The following is a 13,047-nucleotide window of genomic DNA, read 5'->3' as shown; positions in this document are numbered from 1 at the left end:
ATCAGCTGCTCAGCAGCTCAATCAAGGAAAGTGCAAACAGGTTTGCCTCATTATGTCCTCTTAAAGGAGCAGCTGGGCTCTGCTAAGATGTAGGATAATATAGGTGAGATAGTTCTGCAGTAAATTACATTTTATAATCGTTGGTGGGCTCACTGGTATGTGTGAGTGCCCCTAGATGGATTGAGATGTCAGTAGTAACTTAGAGATCTTGTATTAACAGTCACTGGATGCTTGGTCGGTTTAGCTCACCCTATACTTACCTGGTCAGGTGGTAGGTTCCTGAGATAAAGTCCCATTCACTGGAGTAAAAGAGGGAAAAAGGAGGTGACAGCTTGCTGTGAGGCTGCAGCTTTCTTTTGTTTGGTGTTCTTTTAATTCAGTTTAAATGTAGTTTATGTGGTTTCATTTTTGCCCTTTGTTTCAGTAAATCTTTTGCTAATAAATGCCACTTTTTTTGCACTACTCCTGTTTATCAACCTGGTTTCCCAGTGCCAAACCACCTCATCTGCCCTTTATATGGAGTGGCAGCGCTACATTCACACTTAGTGATTTGAGATTCACGAACAAATTGTTCTTATTGAACAATTCTTAAAGAGGAACACGCAAACTCAATTTGCAAGCAGGAGTAAATCCTAAATCATGCTTTTGTATGGCGCATGTACAGTTGTGCATAAGAACCAGGTAAACATCCGAGAGCCGCTGACCCAGACTCGTACTCGTTCCAGCCCAATTTGAAGAAAAAAAAAAGAGCAGCATCATTAGTCATTCTTCACTTTATCAAGTCGTATAAGGAGTATATAACTTCAGGGAAAAGGTGGACTATCATTTATCTTTAATAATGTAACATGCAGTAACAAGCATTAAACCTCAATAATGTTTGTGGGTGAACTTATTTACAACTTTTCAACAGCTAACTTCTGATTAAAAATAAAGTTAGTTTCATCATTTACAAATTTATATAGCCTGAAATCACATAAATATAAATTAGGTTTACAGTCTATATAACATAAGACACCCCCTCTGTCTTTAGACACTTGATTCAGGCTGTGGAAAAACATTAGTTAATGTCAGTCGCCAGCTGCTTGTCACCAACGAGATTTATTTCAATTATTTATTCTATTTCATATTGATTTCATGTATTTACAGAATCAGTTGGTGCAGTGCCGCATTGGTTTATATACTGGTAAAATAAAGTCCCAGTCATATGGATGATGGGATAGTCCAATCTACTACACATTGAAATCATAATCCCGGTCATGTTTCATGCTACTGCTACTGCATCTGTTAGAGGGCAGAGAGCACTGGTCAAAATCCCATGAATATTGTTCTACATCTCGCTGGCTTTCAGCCGGCAGGAGGAATCTTTATTGAGAAAAATTAACTTTTGCTGTATCTTGAGCGTTTCAGCAGCTGGCCGCAGAGTGTGAGGGCTTTGGGGCACCTTAGAAAGATTTCGTGGTGATGTTGTAGATTTTCTCAAGTGAAATGCAGGACAAAGAGAGATTAGAGGAAGCAGGCGCACCGAGGTGGTCCGGGGACAGTTCAGAGACCCAGTTAGTTTATCCTCCAGGCATGTTTTCATTTTTTATTTATTATGTTTATTTCTAAAGGATGTTGGACCATCAAAAAGAAGATTTAAAGACCTGACAGAAAGTGAATCCAAAGCAAAAATCTACAATTTGCTTTTTTGGCAGACCTAATACAATATGTAGAAAAACAACAATATTGTAATTTATTTAAAAAATATATAGCTTAATTATTTAGTCTGATATTCAGACTGAGATGCAGTGATTTAGAGGCCTGGAACCAAGCTAATAATTATTTACTTATCTTGATTAGTTAGTTGTCTTTAACTGTTATTATTATCTTTGGAAAATGTAGAAAAACACCTGCTTTTTTAAAGTCCTAACTGACTGAAAATAGACAAAACTGATGTTTGCAGATGTTTACAGCTCTATACTGTCTACAGTAACACCTTCATATTTGTTCATATTTCATGTGTAAAAATCAATCTTGGTCAATACATTCATAAAAGCTCAAACACAGCAGATTTGGATCCCCTCTCTGTCCATGGTGACCTGCCACGTTTAGCCGTCATGACCAAATCAGGGTCATAATCTGGCTTTTGAACATGTAGTCTGTTTGCAAAACGTAGCCAAAGCCAGAGAGTTTTTGACACGCAGTCTAATTTCAGATCAAAAATGTAATCAGGTACGTCGTGCAACTGGAATCAACTGTATGAGCCTGAAGCTGTGAAGTGTATGAAACAGCAATATTTAAATGAGTCATTAAACCTGTGAACTTTGGCTTACGGAGGCTGCATGGTGGCATTTCATCAGTGTAACACATGAATCTTTAAGCAGAATATAAAGCAGGACGTCCACCTGAGGTTTCAGTGACCGCTGCAATAACTCAGTATGCGGCAGTAATGAAGTTGTCACCTCTGACCTTTAGATGTCACACCTGCTCACGTCATGTTCAAGTCGTACTTCAGGACAATGCTGACAAGGTATTTATGCTCTGAGGACACTAAGACTGTTTTCAAGGGTTTCGAGGTACAACCTGCTACACTGTGGACGAATAAAGACAGACGAGATTAATCTACTCATGATTCTGCTGTTATGAAACAGTTTAAGAGTATTAAGATTACACACACACACACACACACAAACACACAGAGACAAACAGGGAAGCACAGGAGACACACAAAATAACTTATTCTGAATGTTGAAAGTTCACGGTTTGGTCCCAGTAGTAAGTTATGTATGTATACAAAATGCTGATTACACACACAATATCAGTATTGTTAGAAAAATCCCCTTTGTTATAATACACCAACAAGAATCTATTAGGATTATCTGTGCAGTCACCCTCACTCCTCTTTAAGTCTATTAGCTGATGCGGACATATTGTGACACCTCTGAGAATTTTGGGTTTTGTCCACTGCCTTTTTTGTGCGTCAGACTGATGTAGAATAACTTGTCCTGCAAAGTTGTCCTTCAACTTTCTAATAGCCATCCAAATAATGTTTATAGGCGGTTTACAGACCAATTATTTACCATTAACAAAGTGTTACAAATATCTGGTCCATCTATCTATGTAACATTTATAGATTTTTTAAAAAAGCCATTTCTTAAAGGTTTACAAATCATTTCGTAATCATTACCAAATACTTATAATAAAGTATATAAAATGTTATAATGTGTGCAACAATAAACTTTTAAAATAACATCAATTATAGCATTACTAATAATTAGTAAACATAATTTATTATCTTTTCATTGTTTGTTAACAGTAAAAGTTTAATTAAAACAAATTACCATTTGTTAATGGTTTATAAATGGTTATTATAAAGTGTAACCAGACTTTTTTTAATTGACCAAGCCTCTGGCCACAGCATGTTTTAACCTGGGCCTGGATAAAACAGAGATATATTTTGGATATGGCAAAATGCAAAACTTCTCTATGATCCATAACACATAAAAAAGCTCACTTTGTGATGTAACTGATCATTTTTCCTAACAGACATCAAAAAACAAAAACTGACAATATAAGCAGACGTCCAAAGGAAAAACAAAACCACCCCCTTTTGTGTCCCTTCCCCGCTACACTAATAAGGTAGTCATTTGATTAATTGGTAATATAAAGCAGCTATAATCAGTATTGTTTAAGAACAAGCTGCCCCCACATGGCTTAAAACAAATCAGTTATTGCAGGTTTAAAAATATTGATTAGTGCAGAAATCATGTTCACGTATTTTTTTTCTGTGACAATGAAATCATAAAAACAACAACAATCTGTAATGGTTGTGAGTCATCTTCATTTTATTATAATTGACAAGCTTATAAAAGGAGAGTCATATTGATTATCATTGTTATCTGTATGTTTAAAAGAACAGCAGACTATTTGTCCCTTTGAAGTTTTTCAATACAAGGACTGTATAATAACATGCAAAGTCTGTTAAATTTAGAAAAGGGTAAATGTACAAATTTAGATTTGTAAAAATGTAGATATTTTTTTTTTACCATAACAACAGTATGACAGCAAGAATGTATAAACATTTTGTAACTCAGACACTACCTTGTGAAACTACAGTCATGTTTGTCTTAAAGGGCTTTATAGATAACAGTCAAGCATTTAATCAATAGTAAACGTATCATATTGCAAATTTGGAGTAACTCAACAATTTTCTTAATGCATGTGAAATATCTGTTAAATGACAGAACATTTTATAGTTAACCACACCCGAAACATCACACTGTGGGTGGGACAATAGTTTCATTAATCCATTTCATGTATTCACAGACGTCCATAAATCCAGCTGCCATCGTACAGGCATAGGAACCAGAGTAAGAAATGACACCGTAAATCGTGCCATTGTACTCCACTCCACTCCCAGAGTCACCCTGTGAGAGAGATGTATATATTGTTTGCTACAGACTTTTATGTCATTTATTGAGATACTCATTTATATTAAAGTGCTAAAACTTAATGAAAGAAAAGATATAAAAATAGAAGCCATGCCAACTCACTAGACTTATATCCACTGCAGTTCTTTGGCCAAAGATCAAGTGTTCATGCTCTCTACTTTGGTAAAAGACTGGGTAGTTGATCTGCAAACAGTCTCTGCTCCTCTCAGTGTCGGCAATATCAATGTCAGCACAATAGAGAGTATTTGATGTAGTAGTTACTAGATGAGAATAGAAAAAGGTGTTTATTTACTACAAAAACAACAAGCTTCATCATTATCTACTTAACTTGTACGCAGAAAATGATTCCAAAGGTAAATCAACAAAACTCTGCTGTGCCTTACCATTACAATCTGATTATTTATATTTAGTTATACTTTTATAAAATGTATCCACACATCTTTGAAGATTTTTTAAGAATCAAACATCTTTAAATGTGTGTAAATATGTGTCAGCAGTGTTACCAAACATACTAAGAATACTAACTGTGATAATTGTTATCATAAAATAAACAAGATTCATCTCACATTTTTCACCACCAGGGCCTGTAGTTATGGCTCCATAACCTGCAATCTGAACTTCATCTCCTCTGAAATACAAGAAAAACAAACAATTTTCCTCAGAGGTCCTCAAGAGTTAAACTTTCAGACTTACTAAAGGGGGAAAGATCAAGACTCACGTTTTGAGACGTTGTCCACAGTCAGGAAGCCGTACAGGCTTAATCTGAGGAGGGATAGGAGTAGCTTCAGGTAGCTTCAGCAGCATGATGTCATGTCTCTTGTGTGTTTCAGTGGATTCAAAGATCTTAGGTTCTGCTATGATTGTCACTTCTTGTTCTTCATCTGGAGCTCTCCCTAAAACTGCTATCATATTCCTACAAATAAGTAAAGGTAGGAGAGGAACATTAATGAATTACTGTAATTACACTATATGTTAAAATGATAGGTCAGTAACTACTGAACATGAACATAAGCAATGCTATCTTTATATTGGGAATGCTATAGTTTTACATCAAACCATTACTGATTGCTGCTTCAGGACTTTCAGATTGAATTTATGAGGGAGAAATATATTGTTACTAGTTTTTAAGCAAACTGTCGCTTTCTCACCGGTCCGGCTCCCAGCAGTGAGCTGCGGTCAGAATCCACTGGTCACTGATCAGAGAGCCACCACAGGACGGAGGCCCACCATTAGTTGCTATCAACTTAACATTGTACTGTCTCTGATCTTGTCCACATGGTGAACCTCCGATGACTCTCTTCTGCAGATCCACGACCGTGCTCGCTGTTACACCTGAAACAGAAAGTCCTCAGTCCTCAGCTGCTGTTGTAGAGAACAACTCATTCACTCTCTAGAAAGATATTAATATACATGGTGAACCGTACCAAAAGTTGTCTGATATTATAGTTTTTCAGAGTTCACTTTTACAAAACTGTTCAGTTCTCTTTACTGACATGAAGCTCAGCAAAGCAGTTAATCTCACATCCAAACAAAACACTTGATACACATCTCAGGATCAACCACACTGAGACCATCTGTCTCCCAGCAGAAACACTGTGAACACGACGACCTAAGGCAACACTAACAACAGGTGTAGCATTACAATATGTATCACTATTGTCTTTATTTATTTAGCTTAAACCAAGATTCCATTACAGCGAAAAGAAGGGCACTTCTTGCATGAATTCCTCTGTGGAGCTGAGGAATGGAGAGTAAGGTAAGGCTTAATGTAATAAACTGTAAACAAAAAGAACATTTGTGTCAGTAGGCCAAACTGCAGGCAGCACAGTTTGAGTTTGCCTGGAGGGCCTGACGTCTCTATGTTCATAAGAGCTGCATCATACCACCTACCTAAACTTTGAACTGGCTTCTCTAGAAAAGAAACAGATGAGAGCCATATTGGAAACAGAAAACAGCCAGTATGGTTGAGGTACACAACTGAGAAGTGTCTGTCATTGTCAGGCATTGTCTCTGTTTTAGTCAGAGGCCATTTCACACCTCTAACTGATCTGGTACTCAGCTGCCAGGATATTAATGGGCATCAGAAGAAGACATCACATCACACTGGCTTCGAATACAATTTGAAATTGATTTAAAAATGTTATTGCTTATACTTTTAAAACTGGGCCTAGCCCCAGAACACATAATAGATCTCTTACGAGAGGTGTAATGACAGCACATCTGTTGGATTAATTCAACTCAAAACACATTATTTACAGAAACACTATGTCAAACTATATAGAATAGCTAAAGTAAGCAGCAACAGTTGACTACTCACCGACCCACAGCAAAAGGAGAAGACGTGTCATGCCACCCATCTCGTTCAATGCCTGCCCTCCTGGTGGAACAGTGGTGCCTTTTTAAATCTGTTCACACTGTCCTGTTGGCCTTCGAACCACCAATCACCTCATGAAGGTTTATCAGCAGAACCCCATTGGCTACAAAGGTCTGCACATATGCAAAAAAAAATTATCAAGGAAAATGACTCTGATGTACAGAAGAAAAGAAAAAAGCTGTTACCTCAGCTGCGTACTATTCATCAGGCAGATTAGATCAACATGAAAATGACACCATTGTGTATTCAGGTGAATGAACACAAGACATTAGTAAAAGTTGGCTTTAAAGCAGCAGTTGGTAGAAATGTAGCAAATATGATTATAAAAGTTATTTTTATAAAACGGTCACTATATCCTGACAGTAGTGCATGAGAGGTAATCTGAAAAAATCATGTGCCTTTGTGTCCTCCGTTGTCTACCGGTGTGCTCCGTGGTAATTATTACTTAACTGATATGTGTGTGCTCTGTATCCTTAGTGTGTGTGTGTTCTTGTACAGCTATCTGGCCTATCTGGCCTGTTTGACAGTTCAAACTTGGTTTTGAGGTCTAGGTTAGAATTAGGTTTAGGTTAGGGTAAGGATTGGGGTCATGCATTTAGTTGTGATGGTTAAGGTTAGGGTAAGGGGCTAGGGAATGCATTATGTCATTGAGTGTCCTCACAAATATAGAAGTACACGGCTGTGTGTGCTCACAGACGGAGCTCTGACACTTCACATAACTTCATTTGGACTCTGACAATGCTGCTCTGATGCAAAAACACTAAAGACTACATGTAGGTGGATAATGCTACATTTGAGTTTTCTTATTACCTGTGTTTTATGCCAGGTTTTATATCAGTTACTTAGTAAAACATTTCCTCTTGCCGTTGGCGTATCAAACCAGAGGAGTTCAGGTGAGGCAATAATAGTTCATAAATTTACATCGTTTTTGCCTGGCCTTATGGTGTGATAGTACGCCATATTTAAATGAACTACACGTTGGCACACTACGGCTACATTGTACAGGCAGTGAAGGTATCCAAATGCATATTTAAATCTCACTATCTCTCAATCTTTGTGTTCACAGACATTTTAAAATTGGTGTTCATCTAACAGAAACATCCAGTATTCTGTATGTCTTGCTTATAGCTTACTGTATTAAGATATCATCCCCCTTCCAGGTAATATGTAAGGTATTGTTCTGTATTGGTAGGATAAGTTTTGATCACACTGACAGTTCACTCACCAAGAGTCTGAAATGATTGTATCGCTGAAAAAGAAGAGGAGAGTTGAGGAAACAGTGGAGGAAAGAGGAGATGAGAGAGTGGTTCCAAAGATAAATGTGAGGACTCACAAGGTGTTTAACCCTCATCCTACCAACCTACAGTATCTAACATACGAGCACTACCGACTGGGGTCCCTGGGAACCCCAAGAATAAACTACTGTCAGAAACAACCTATTATTACAACTTATTTCTTCTCAAAACATTGTTAGTTATGTAATTAATGCTCCCAAGCTCTGGAACTCACTCCCCAATCTCATCAGAGACTCCGATTCCCTCACCATATTCCAGTCCCGCCTCAAAACACATCTTTTTTCATCTGCTTACCCGTAGCCCCCTCCCTCCCCCTACCCATCAGTCCGTGTGTATGTATGTGATTGTGCCTGTGTATGTCGCCTGTTTTTTGTCGTTCGTCTCCTGTCTGTCTGTCTCACACCGTTTTCCCCCCGACTATGTTAAGTGTCTTTGAGATCACTAAAAAGCGCTATATAAATCTAATATATTATTATTATTATTATTATTAATTAATGTCATCTGAAGACAAAGAACAGATTATTATTATTTTAGGAAAGTTACAGTTAATTTGCATATTGTGTAAAACAATAATAGACAGAGCACCTGAGGAACTCTGTCTGTCTCCTTCAAAATGATACTTTAACCTCTGCTTGCCTCTAGATATCCTATAGACAAGACTAGAGAGAGACATAAGAAAGAAGGATTAAGGATTTGATTGAGAAGAGCTAAGAAGAAAATAAAGGGAGAGAGGAAAGGCGAGCATCAAAATGCTACTCACGCACACACACACGCACACACACACACACACACACACGCACACACACACACACACAGACACACACACACACACACACGTCAGGCGCACACACACACACACACACACAGGGGCACACACACATATACACAAACACACACACACACACACAAACACAGGTGCACACACACACAGGCACACACAGGGGCACACACACACCACTAACACAAAAACCCATGACTTCAAGAAAAGCAACAGATGCGAATTAAAGAAAACAACTCTGCGTTGTGTTTTTCAGCAAACCTTTAATTTAAGATTTTATTGGGTTAAAATTCAGAGTGACACAACGAGGCATATATCACTCTATAAACTGCTGTGAAAAAAACAGAAAAATGCAAATAACCAAAAAAAAAAAACATAAAATAATACAGCAAATAAATTGGTAAGGTGAAAACCAGTAAATAAAATGCAGTCTGTGATTGCATAACAGCTCAGTAACAAAGAAAAGTTATACAACATTTAATAACATTACAGCAACTGTTAATGTTATAAGGATGAATCTTGGGAAACTTCCCACATTCCCTCTTTCCACCACTGACTTATGCACTTAGCATATACTTGTTCAGCCCGTTCGCCCGAAAAGGCGTATTAATGACATGATAATGCACAAGGCATTTAGCGTGCAATAAGAACACCTTTGTTGCTTTTAGCGTGTCATTTGTAAACCATTTATTCTGTACCTGTACTGACTGCAATGTAAACGCATCTGCATAAACATGCTACGCTCAGTGATAGTGACGTAGAATAAAAAGACTGAGAGAAAGACTGCTTATTGCTGGTGGACGGGTGGGAACCAACAAACATCGGACTTTTAACCAGACGATCAGAGTTCAAGACTGTTTTTTGTTTTTGTTTTTAAAGTTACATTAGTGACGTGTTTTTTAGTGACGTTTGTCATGTTTTTAGTGACTTATGCTACGCTGTTTCTATTCATATTTTATTTAGTTTACATGCTTTTTTAAAGGCCAACCATGATGTTTTTCCTAAACCTAACTAAGTGGTTTTGTTGCCTAGACCTAACTGTGGACATTACCGTAGTTTAGTTGCATGGCGTAGAAATGACACACGAAACGTCTAAAATGCGTCCTCATGACATGCGGAATGTCCTTGTAATGTCGTGCTATTTATGCTCTTTCCCGTAAAACAGGGTTGACTTGTTGTTCTTTGTAATTATTACTTAACTGATATGTGTGTGCTCTGTATCCTTAGTGTGTGTGTGTTCTTGTACAGCTATCTGGCCTATCTGGCCTGTTTGACGGTTCAAATTACGGTATAATTAGGTTTAGGTTAGGGTAAGGATTGGGGTCATGCATTTAGTTGTGATGGTTAAGGTTAGGGTAAGGGGCTAGGGAATGCATTATGTCATTGAGTGTCCTCACAAATATAGAAGTACACGGCTGTGTGTGCTCACAGACGGAGCTCTGACACTTCACATAACTTCATTTGGACTCTGACAATGCTGCTCTGATGCAAAAACACTAAAGACTACATGTAGGTGGATAATGCTACATTTGAGTTTTCTTATTACCTGTGTTTTATGCCAGGTTTTATATCAGTTACTTAGTAAAACATTTCCTCTTGCCGTTGGCGTATCAAACCAGAGGAGTTCAGGTGAGGCAATAATAGTTCATAAATTTACATCGTTTTTGCCTGGCCTTATGGTGTGATAGTACGCCATATTTAAATGAACTACACGTTGGCACACTACGGCTACATTGTCTGTGCAGTGAAGGTATCCAAATGCATATTTAAATCTCACTATCTCTCAATCTTTGTATTCACAGACATTTTAAAATTGGTGTTCATCTAACAGAAACATCCAGTATTCTGTATGTCTTGCTTAAAGCTTACTGTATTAAGATATCATCCCCCTTCCAGGTAATATGTAAGGTATTGTTCTGTATTGGTAGGATAAGTTTTGATCACACTGACAGTTCACTCACCAAGAGTCTGAAATGATTGTATCGCTGAAAAAGAAGAGGAGAGTTGAGGAAATAGTGGAGGAAAGAGGAGATGAGAGAGTAGTTCCAAAGATAAATGTGAGGACTCACAAGGTGTTTAACCCTCATCCTACCAACCTACAGTATCTAACATACAAGCACCACCGACTGGGGTCCCTGGGAACCCCAAGAAGAAACTACTGTAAGAAACAACCTATTATTACAACTTATTTCTTCTCAAAACATTGTTAGATATGTAATTAATGTAATCTGAAGACAAAGAATAGATTATTATTATTTTAGGAACGTTACAATTAATTTGCATATTGTGTAAAACAAAAATAGACAGAGCACCTGAGGAACTCTGTCTGTCTCCTTCAAAATGATACTTTAACCTCTGCTTGCCTCTAAATATCCTATAGACAAGACTAGAGAGAGACATAAGAAAGAAGAATTAAGGATTTGATTGAGAAGAGCTAAGAAGAATATAAAGGGCGAGAGGAAAAGCGAGCATCAAAATGCTACACGGGTACACACACACACACACACACACACACACACGCACATCAGGCGCACACACACATACACACACGGGCGCACAGGCACACAGGCACACAGACACACACACACACACACACACGCACACACGTCAGGCGCACACACACACACACACACACACACACACACATCAGGCGCACACACACATACACACATGGGCGCACAGGCACACAGGCACACAGACACACACACACACACAAAAACCCATGACTTCAAGAAAAGCAACAGATGCGATTTAAAGAAAACAACTCTGTGTTGTGTTTTTCAGCAAACCTTTAATTTAAGTTGTGACACAACGAGGCATATATCACTCTATAAACCACTGTGAAAACTGAAAAATGCAAATAAACAAAAAAAACAAACAGAAAATAATACAGCAAATAAATTAGTAAGGTGAAAACCAGTGAATAAAATGCAGTCTGTGATTGCATAACAGCTCAGTAACAAAGAAAAGTTATACAACATTTGATAACATTACAGCAACTGTTAATGTTATAAGGATGAATCTTGGGAAACTTCCCACACTCCCTCTTTCCACCACTGACTTATGCACTTAGCATATACTTGTTCAGCCCGTTCGCCCGAAAAGACGTATTAATGACACGATAATGCACAAGGCATTTAGCGTGCAACAAGAACACCTTTGTTGCTTTTAGCATGTCATTTGTAAATCATTTAGTCTGTACCTGTACTGACTGCAATATAAACGCATCTGCATAAACATGCTACGCTCAGAGATAGTGACGTAGAATAAAAAGACTGAGAGAAAGACTGCTTATTGCTGGTGGACGGGTGGGGACCAACAAACACCGGACTTTTAACCAGACGATCAGAGTTCAAGACTGTTTTTTCTATTTTAAAGTTACATTAGTGACGTGTTTTTTAGTGACGTTTGTCATGTTTTTAGTGACTTATGCTACGCTGTTTCTACTCATATTTTACTTAGTTTACCTGCTTATTTTAAGGCCAACCATGACGTTTTTCCTAAACCTAACTAAGTGGTTTTGTTGCCTAGACCTAACTGTGGACATTACTGTAGTTTAGTTGCGTGGCGTACAAATGACACACAAAACGCCTAAAATGCGTCCTCATGACATGCAGAATGTCCTTGTAATGTCGTGCTATTTATGCTCTTTCCCGTAAAACTGGGTTGACTTGTTGTTCTTTGTAATTATTACTTAACTGATATGTGTGTGCTCTGTATACTTTGTGTGTGTGTGTTCTTGTACAGCTATCTGGCCTATCTGGCCTGTTTGACAGTTCAAACTTGGTTTTGAGGTCTAGGTTAGAATTAGGTTTAGGTTAGGGTAAGGATTGGGGTCAGGCATTTAGTTGTGATGGTTAAGGTTAGGGTAAGGGGCTAGGGAATGCATTATGTCAATGAGTGTCCTCACAAATATAGAAGTACACGGCTGTGTGTGCTCACAGACGGAGCTCTGACACTTCACATAACTTCATTTGGACTCTGACAATGCTGCTCTGATGCAAAAACACTAAAGACTACATGTAGGTGGATAATGCTACATTTGAGTTTTCTTATTACCTGTGTTTTATGCCAGGTTTTATATCAGTTACTTAGTAAAACATTTCCTCTTGCCATTGGCGTATCAAACCAGAGGAGTTCAGGTGAGGCAATAATAGTTCATAAATTTAC

This window comes from Sebastes fasciatus, chromosome 2 (assembly GCF_043250625.1).
Source record: "Sebastes fasciatus isolate fSebFas1 chromosome 2, fSebFas1.pri, whole genome shotgun sequence".
NCBI lineage: Eukaryota > Metazoa > Chordata > Actinopteri > Perciformes > Sebastidae > Sebastes > Sebastes fasciatus.
The sequence above is the reverse complement of the archived record's forward strand: the minus strand, read 5'-3'. Positions refer to the sequence as shown.